Consider the following 9,003-nt stretch of genomic DNA (forward strand, 5'->3'; position numbering starts at 1 on the left):
GTTTGGGGTCCATCTCCTATAATCTCATATGGAGGATCGTCATATTTTGTATCTTTTATTGATGATTTCTCTAGAAAGGTGTGGGTCTATATGTTAAAGAAAAAGTTTGATACATTCACAGTTTTCAAACAGTTTAGAGCATTAGTTGAAAACATCACTGGAAGAACCATTAAATGTTTAAGAACTAACAATGGTGGTGAGTTTACTTCAAAGGAATTTGATAATTATTGCAAGGACGCTGGGATCGAAAGACATAAAACCACTGTATATACTCCTCAACAAAATGGAGTTGCTGAACGCATGAACAAGACTCTCTTAGAGAGAGCAAGAAGTATGCTTAGTAAAACCAATTTGCAGAAGGAATTGTGGACAGAAGTGGTTTCTACGACTTGTTACTTGATAAATCGATCACCATCAACTGCAATAGGATGCAAAATTCCTCAAGAGGTATGGAAAGGTCATCCTTGTGATTATTCTAAACTGAAAGTTTTTGGTTGTGATGCATATGCTCTAATTCCGAAACATCAACGTTCTAAATTAGATCCTAAATCAAAAAGATATATCTTTGTTGGATATGGTGATGGGACTAAGGGATATAGGTTGTGGGATCCTACTGCTCACAAGATCATCATTAACAGAGATGTTAAATTCAATGAATCTTCACTCAATAATCTGGATGTAGATGATAAATTGAAACAGGATAATGTACCTAAGTTTCAACATATTCAGTTTGAAACCAGTTCAAATACTGATGATAGTCCAGATGAACAAGTTTCAGATGCAGATCATGAACAATTTTCATATGCAGATCATGAACATGTTTCAGATGGAGATCATGAAGAAGTTCCTACAAATAATAATTAGCAAATTGTGGAAGTACCAGAAACATATTTAAGGAGGTCCACGAGAATCAAACGTCCTCCTAAAAGGTATGATGATTATGTTACTTCAATTGCTTTAACCGCTAATGATGATGAACCTTTGTGCTATTAGGAAGCTGTAGAAGGTTCTAAAAGTGATTAGTGGAAAGAATCTATGAAGGAAGAGATGATGGCATTAGACAAGAATGTCACATGGGATTTGGTAGAACTTCCTAAAGACAGAAAAACTGTGGAATGTAAATGGGTTTACAAATTGAAAAGGGGCGTTCATGATATAGAGGACAGGTACAAAGTAAGGGTGGTCGCAAAAGGTTTTTCTCAGAAAGCAGGAATTGACTTTCATGAGATATTTTCACCAGTTGTAAAAATTGTTTCAATTCGGATTGTGTTAGCTTTAGTTGCTTTACTTGATTTAGAATTACACCAACTAGATGTTAAAACTGCATTTTTACACGGAGATTTAGATGAGGAGATTTACATGGAACAACCGGAAGGGTTTGTTCAAAATCGCAAAAAGAAATTTGTCTGCAGGCTCAAGAAATCATTGTATGGTCTGATGCAGTCGCCTTGACAATGGTACAAGAAATTTGATTCTTTCATGATGAGTCAAAATTATATAAGAGTGAATATGATCATTGTGTTTACTTAAAGAAATTGAATAATGGCATGTTCATTATCTTAGTGTTATATGTTGACGATATGCTTTTAGTAAGCAAAAGCATAAGTGATATCAACAGGTTAAAGGCTCAGATGGCTAGGACGTTTGATATGAAAGATCTAGGAGCATCAAGACAGATTTTGGGCATGGAGATTTTTAGAGACAGGAGCAATGGTAAGCTGTGGCTATCACAAAAGAAGTATATTGAGAAAATACTCTTGAGGTTTGGTATGAACAATGTGAAGCCTATTTCAGTCCCTTTAGCTTCCTATTTTAAGATTTCTTCAAGTTTATGTCCTAATACAAATGAAGAAAAGGAATATATGTCTCAAATTCCATATGCCAATGTAGTAGGTTGTTTGATGTATGCAATGGTTTGTACACGACCAGATATTTCACATGCAGTTGGGGTTGTCAGCAGGTATATGGCAAATCCAGGAAAAGAACACTGGTCAACAGTGAAATGGGTGCTTTGGTATCTGAGAGGCGCAAGTGATTATTGTATCACTTATAACAAAAGTAGTGAATTTGTTTGCGGATATGTTGATTCTGATTTTGCAGGTGATTTGGATAAGAGAAGGTCAACTTCAGGATATGTATTTACTCTTGCAGGTGGAGCTATAAGCTGGATGTCAAAGCTACAAAACATTGTTGCTTTATCCACTACAAAAGCAGAATACATAGTTGCTTCACATGCTTGCGAAGAAGCGGTTTGGTTGAAAGGTTTGTTTGGTGTGTTTGGTAGGTTGCAGGACAACATCAAGTTATTTTGTGATAGTCAAAGTGCAATTCACTTGGCTAAAAATCCTGCTATCATAGTAAATCAAAGCATATACCTATCATGTACCATTTTGTAAGACAGGTTATCACTGAAAGGGGAGTCTCTCTTGAAAAAGTGCATCCAAAGGAAAACTGTGCAGACATGTTCACGAAACCAATTTTGTTAGAGAAGCTATGATGGTGTCTGGCTTCTTTTGGCTTGCAGAAAAGATAAAAATAATAATGGAACAGGGTATAAGGCTAATTGTTGTCAAGGTGGAGATTCTTGAGATTTCTTTCAATTAAATTTGGAGAAAATCTCGTGAATGTGAAAACAATAGGATTTGTTGCTAAATGACTCCATTTAATCCTGATGAGGAGCTATTGCATCCTATATTTGTTGTGAGTGAATTTATGATTCAGTTTCTACTCCCAGCTATAAAATATAAGCCCATAGAGGCAAATGCGTAATGAGGGATGTGAGGAAGTGGGAGATCAGATGAGAAACTCTGTCGTTGTAATCTTCTAGTTGATGAATGAGATTGCCGATGCCTCTGTTTGGTGGAAGTAGCCCAGATTGGTTGGGTGAACCACGTTAAAATCGCTGTGTCTTCATGTTTGTTTATGCTGTGTGTGATTATTTAGTTTCAGCTGTGATTTTTGCTCCAACAAAGTTATAGGTGTTATGTGGCCTTTCATTCGGTTGCAATATAGCTGTGGAGTCATATACGTTGATGTCATGTCACATTCTGAAAGAGCTTGTTGGTGGAAGTTGCAACCGCTTAGACTTGGAGATGAACTTTCAGACTTGGTAGTCATGGGGTGTGGTCCAACTAGATTTTAACTAGTAGCAGAATCAGCTAAACACGACATAGTTGTGGGTCTTGTTGGGCCCGATATGCCATTTACTAATAATTATGGTGTGTTGGGAGGATGAATTTGAAGTTGTTGGTCTTGAAAATTGTTTAGAGAAAAGTTTGAAAAAATACAATTGTGTATTTAAAAGGAACAAGCTCCCCTTAACTGATGATCCTATGGTCATATGAGTCGAAATATCCTTCGTGAAGAAAATTTAAAAAATGGTTGGCTGTTTTCAGGTGTGTTGAAGACAGTGTGCTATTTCTCAATTCCAAATTTGGGAAGTTTATTGAAGCAAACGATGGTCATAATGTTCTCTTTTGTGAAATGGAGTGGTAGTTCCCTGTAGGGTTGTTATTGTTGCATCAGGGGTAACGTCTGGAAGTTTTTTGCAATATGAGGTAGATGGTCCACCAGTGGGTGTGCAGACCACGTATGGCACGAAGGTCAAAGTTGAAAGCTCTACTTACGACCTTGAAATAATGCTTTTCATGGGATTACCAAGACTACATGAACTAAAATAACAAAAATCTAATTTGAAGTCCAACATCTCTTTATGCCATACCATAATCATCCACATGTATTTTATTTGAGGAAACTGGTTTAGTTTCACGCCTTGCAATGTCATTTGAACCATTGGAGAAGAGACTAATTACATGCCTAAAAATGTTGAGAGTACAAATTTCACATTTATATAAGGAGGAATGGTCTTAAATTCCTTTTGGTGGATCATTGCTAAACACAAGACAAAGCATTTTGGGCCTTGAAGCTGCAACATGCGTGATTCTCCCATTCACTGGATTTTCTGTTGACTTCTCTTTTTCAGAGGCTCCATCATACGCAACAACTATTGCAAGTTGTATGAAGGACGAAAATGGTGATGGAGCTATAATGACATATCAGCCAAGCACAAAAAATGCAGCGTCGAGAGCATGGGAAAGTCTTTGGTCTCAAGGGAAAAATCGGCAATGGGTACTCTTTCTTTTTGGGCTTGAATTCATTTTGCAGTTGAATATTGATGGGACCAGAATGTTCTTTGAAAAAAAATTCAGCTACCTGAGTGGATGTGGAAATGATTCATTGGGGCAAGGATTTCTTTAATTGATCTTATGTAGTTTGCATTGGTCATGTTTATCATGGCTCCAAATTACATGCGTTATTGTTTAATAAAACATTTGATATCAAATCCAAGAGGAGAAAAATTGATGCAGACACATGTGACCTAATTGGGGAATGAGAAATGTGACCTGCATTCTTTCTTGGAGAATTATGCTCTTTAAGTTGCGTGCTGAAATGGTAGTGATCACCCATTAATATCTTCATCGGCAACTTGCCATCTCCACATGTCCCAATTCTCAAATGCAACTTGGCCTTACCAATAAAAATTGCAGCCTCCCTACTTAAGGTGCATGCCATAGATTCATTGTGCAAATTCTAAGCGCAACCTCCCTTACAACTGGAAAATGCGACCTTTCCTTACCAATAAAATTCGCAACCTCTCTGCGCAAGCAATATAATGAGTTTGCAAATAGTATTGACAATATTCCAATTTGTAACAATTGCCTTCCCCAACAGTCAATATTATTGCGCCAAGTGTCCATCACGCACGTTTTTCTTTAACTAGGAAGGTCAAATTCAAGCATGAAGTGCTACACAATAGTCACATTAAGAAATGGAAACTATTAGGGTCTACATTTCAGTGAGATCAGACTATCATTTACATCGACTAGTGTAAAGAAAAGGGAACTATTTTCTCGAGATCTCAACACACAAAACAAGTATCAAATCATAACGTGGATGTGAAATTCGATATAAATTTGAATGTCTTAACAACAACCGCTCTTGATCAACCTGTTCCACATGAAAAGACTATTTTCAGCTTCAAAATACTAGATCAAAAGTCTTACAAGGTGGAATTTTAATACTTTCATGATCACGTGGGATTGAGCTCAAGCATTACTCTGGAACCTACTCCCATTGGCAAGGTCTCTGGTGCACTTTGTAATAATGAAACTTCAGTTGGTGATGATATGGCATTTGACAACACGTCAAGCACAATTTCATTGCAAACATTGGTGTTTCAAAGGATGAGTACATTGCAATTGTGATATTAGCTAATTAGAGGTTAGAGGGACACTATGAAGGCCTCCTATCCACATATAGTGAATCTTATTTCAAATACTACAGCTGTGGTTAAATTCACCCACAATTTTTTGACAAATGAGAACACTTATACAATTGAGAGCTCTCATGCTAATGATCATCTTACCATAATGAAATCAAGACTTGAAAATCGTCGGAAACCTGGCACACTTATCCAACATGAGTGGAGTCCTAATCACTAGTAACAATTTATGGAGAATTTGACACTAAGGCTCTTGATAAGAGTGCCAAAATTGGTTTGTCATTAGAATTAAAGCCTTGAAATGATCTAAATGAAAAGCAACGAAAGTGATTGCTAGAGAAAATGAAGTCTATGAACTTGAGCGAATTTAAACAAGTCACACTTATGATATGCATTAAAACTAGAAATTGAAGATGCACTTGGTCTTAAACCCATTCAAGGCACAAGTCACGTCCTCAATTGGTAGTGACGTTTTTCTTTTTGTGACTTGCATTGTAACCATGAGATGTGATCAGGTAGAGGTCGCAAATCGATTTCACAACCCTCTCCTTCCCATGCAACCTAACGATGTGACTTGTTCTAATGAAACTCAAGAAGACTCCTATCACGGATCGCGCTTAAAGTTATTAGTGGCACCGTCATTGAAAAGTGTGACCTGTGGAGTGTGATTTGTAGTTAATAAAGGTCAATGTCTAGTGGAGGAGGGCACCTTTCAGATGGTGAGATTCAAAAGAAGTTGACATGGATATGTGCTACCTTACAATAATTGATAAGGCTCCCGCCGTGTAATTGATAATTCACATTTCAAATTGACAACGATATTGTTATCTCAATATGTGATTGGATATGTGACTCTCTAGTGCGATTATTCTGAAGTCATAAGTCGCGCAATTAGTTATTAACAATACCATTTTTTTAAATTGCAACTAGTCATGTGAAAAGAAACTGCACCCAGACTTGATCTTCCCTCCAACAAGTATTATCATAGAGCATATTGATTTGAAGACTTTTGATCCATCATTAGCAGATGATCCTCAAGACCCTTTAAAACATAATCACTCCAAAGTGTGTTCTAGTGTGAATTCTTTGGTGCTCACAACTACAAATAGACTTCAAGATGTTGGAGCAATTATTATGTGCACACAACATTCAAGATCACAATATTCATGAGCAACTCAACTTCTTACAAAAATATTAAAGTGATCAACTGCTCTGCCTAGACATAGACATGGGGAATTATCCCACAAAATCAATTGAAATGTGAAAGAAGTTGTGAAGAATTTTATGGTTTGTTGTCTCAGAGATATGCTAGATAAAGTAACGATGAATACAATTAGTTTCAAAGTTATACTATTCATATGCCCATTTTATCCTTATTAAGTGCAGATGCGACCGTTGAACATGGTGAAAAGGTAAAATATATGGTAGATTACATAAGTAAAGGGAAATCAAAGTAATATAAGACAAATGAATCACATATGAAAGATCACAAGATGGGACACTAGTAAGCTATTATTTAGATAGAATAGTCATCACCTATTATCTTATAAAGATGAAACAATTGCTTGAGATCATATTGCATTTCATCATTATGATTTGCTTGATGTGCATCAACTCTAGAGGGAATCAACCATATTATACCCAATTATTGTTCCAAAACTTCCAAGATAGCCAACAAAGAATTTTCCACCCAAGTTCAGGAAAAGATGTGTATATTGAGAATGAAAGAAATGAGGATCATAAAACCCATAATGAATTTGGATAACAACTAGAAACAAAAAGCTGCATTGTCCCGGTAGATGAATCGAAAGGAAAGCAAAAGAAAAGGAAAAGGCCAAAGGGACACTAGAGAAAAATGAAAATCAACATTGGCTATGACCCTCTTTTAAAACACGGTTGGGAAGCTTAGAGTGATGCTACACATGCCATGTTACGATGTGGAAATAAACTGTATATGGGTCCAAATTATTATCTTTATTTCAATAAATTTTTCATGTTTCTAACTTTATTCTTTGAATGAAAATCACATGCAAATATTTGTAACCATTATAATTTGCTTGTAGGTAGAAGAGAGGAAATAAGATTGTTGGCCTAGGTGAAGGAAGCTAGGGTTTCCTATCGAGGCTAGATAACTAGGGTTTCAACAAACAAGAAAACTGGCTCCATGTAGTTGCCTAAGGCACTATGTAAACATCTAACATGGCAAATGAACATTGCCACCTTGTTCATTAGCCCGTGTAAATCTACATATCATCACAACATATATGCAACAAGCATTCTAGGGTTTTGAGAAACCTCACCATTCTCCTCATAATTCATCTATTGCCATAATGTAAATATTTTTCATCATAATATCAATAGCTATGTTGAGATTGATTTGAGCATGTAATAATCATTAGAGATGAAAGAGCTGTGAGGAAACTCAAGGGTCATGAGGGTAGATGAAAGGTCACAATAGGTGAATACTCACTTCATTTCTATAATTATACACTCATACCTAGTTTGTAAGGGACTTTAGCACTTGAGCTAGGACTAGCATTAGAAGTTGATCTGGGCTTGAAAAGATAAAAGCATCCGACTCTTGGATGCTTGTAGGGTGAGTGGTGGTGAGGTTAGGGTTTTTGCATTGGATAATGATATGAGAAACCCATGTTCCACTATTGGGATTTGATGGATTGCATGACATGTACTTGCATTTTCAGTAACATTAATAAGAAGTAATTTTCTTTCATTATGGATTCTCATGCATCTTTATGATGGTTTATTGGCTTTCTTGTATTTACGTCATGTTTGCATGTGTGCTTTCATGTGGGCATATGTTAATGAACTCATTCTTAACTTATAAATTTCATGCTAGCTTTGAATATATGCTTAATTATTCCATGCCATGCTAATAAGCTATTGTGATCTGATTTGCATTTAACCTTTAAGCACGAGTAAAGTGTTTCAGATCAGTGAAGGAAGAGCCGAGGGTTCCAAAATATCGCAATGATACAAGATAATAGAAGAAATCAAGTGAGGGATGATCTCTTACAACCCCAACACAATCATACCATTCACAAATGCACACAATAGAGAGGTTTTGCACCCTAACGTGTGTGCAATTTATCTAATATGTGTAGGGATTTTGCATATCTAGTGAATAGGTAAGGGGTCGATTCATCTTGGAGGATTGATCAATGGTTCTTGTGGTAAAAGGGAGTTCCTCCCTTGTCCTAATTCTCATAAAAAAATCCTTTGTTGACAAAGAATAATAAAAGACACACAATTTTGCAGGTTTTCCCTAGAGTTGGGGTTTCCTGGCTATATCTTATGTTCTATGTGTTGATGTATTTGTGTTTTGATTTATTTTTATGTTGTGCATCTTAAGTTAGAAAACTCAGTGTATTTGTGATTTAAATTTCTAACATAGCAATTATTTATATTTCCAAGTTTTTATACTTTAAAATTGCAAATCACTTTAAAGGGTCATGAGGGTAGATCTCAAATCAATACACCAGTATTTTTGACGTGGTTAAAACCCTCAAAGTGCAAGGAGGGAAACAATCCATGGCCTGTCCCAACGTGGGTACTAAAGGCAATTTATTAATCAAATAATGAAAATTTACATAAGCTTCTCTCATGCACGGATTACCCGAACAATGACCCTCCATGCGCTTTAAATAGAACTCATGGACCAATCGGGTGTCAAGCCACGGATCAAGTGTCGGTAATACCGAGGT

The 9,003-nt window shown here is 36.3% G+C and overlaps 2 pseudogenes; both read left to right on the forward strand.

Moving 5' to 3' along the window:
* The first annotated feature begins 2,983 nt into the window (after positions 1–2,983).
* Positions 2,984–4,382, forward strand: LOC149155483 (lycopene epsilon cyclase, chloroplastic pseudogene; annotated as a pseudogene).
* A 7-nt stretch (positions 4,383–4,389) lies between these two features.
* On the forward strand, positions 4,390–5,581 carry LOC149155484 (mitochondrial outer membrane protein porin of 36 kDa pseudogene; annotated as a pseudogene).
* Positions 5,582–9,003: the final 3,422 nt, after the last annotated feature.

The sequence above is a fragment of the Pinus tabuliformis genome, chromosome 9, assembly GCF_031772625.1.
Source record: "Pinus tabuliformis cultivar Carrire ecotype Pingquan chromosome 9, CPIR1, whole genome shotgun sequence".
In the NCBI taxonomy this organism is placed as follows: domain Eukaryota; kingdom Viridiplantae; phylum Streptophyta; class Pinopsida; order Pinales; family Pinaceae; genus Pinus; species Pinus tabuliformis.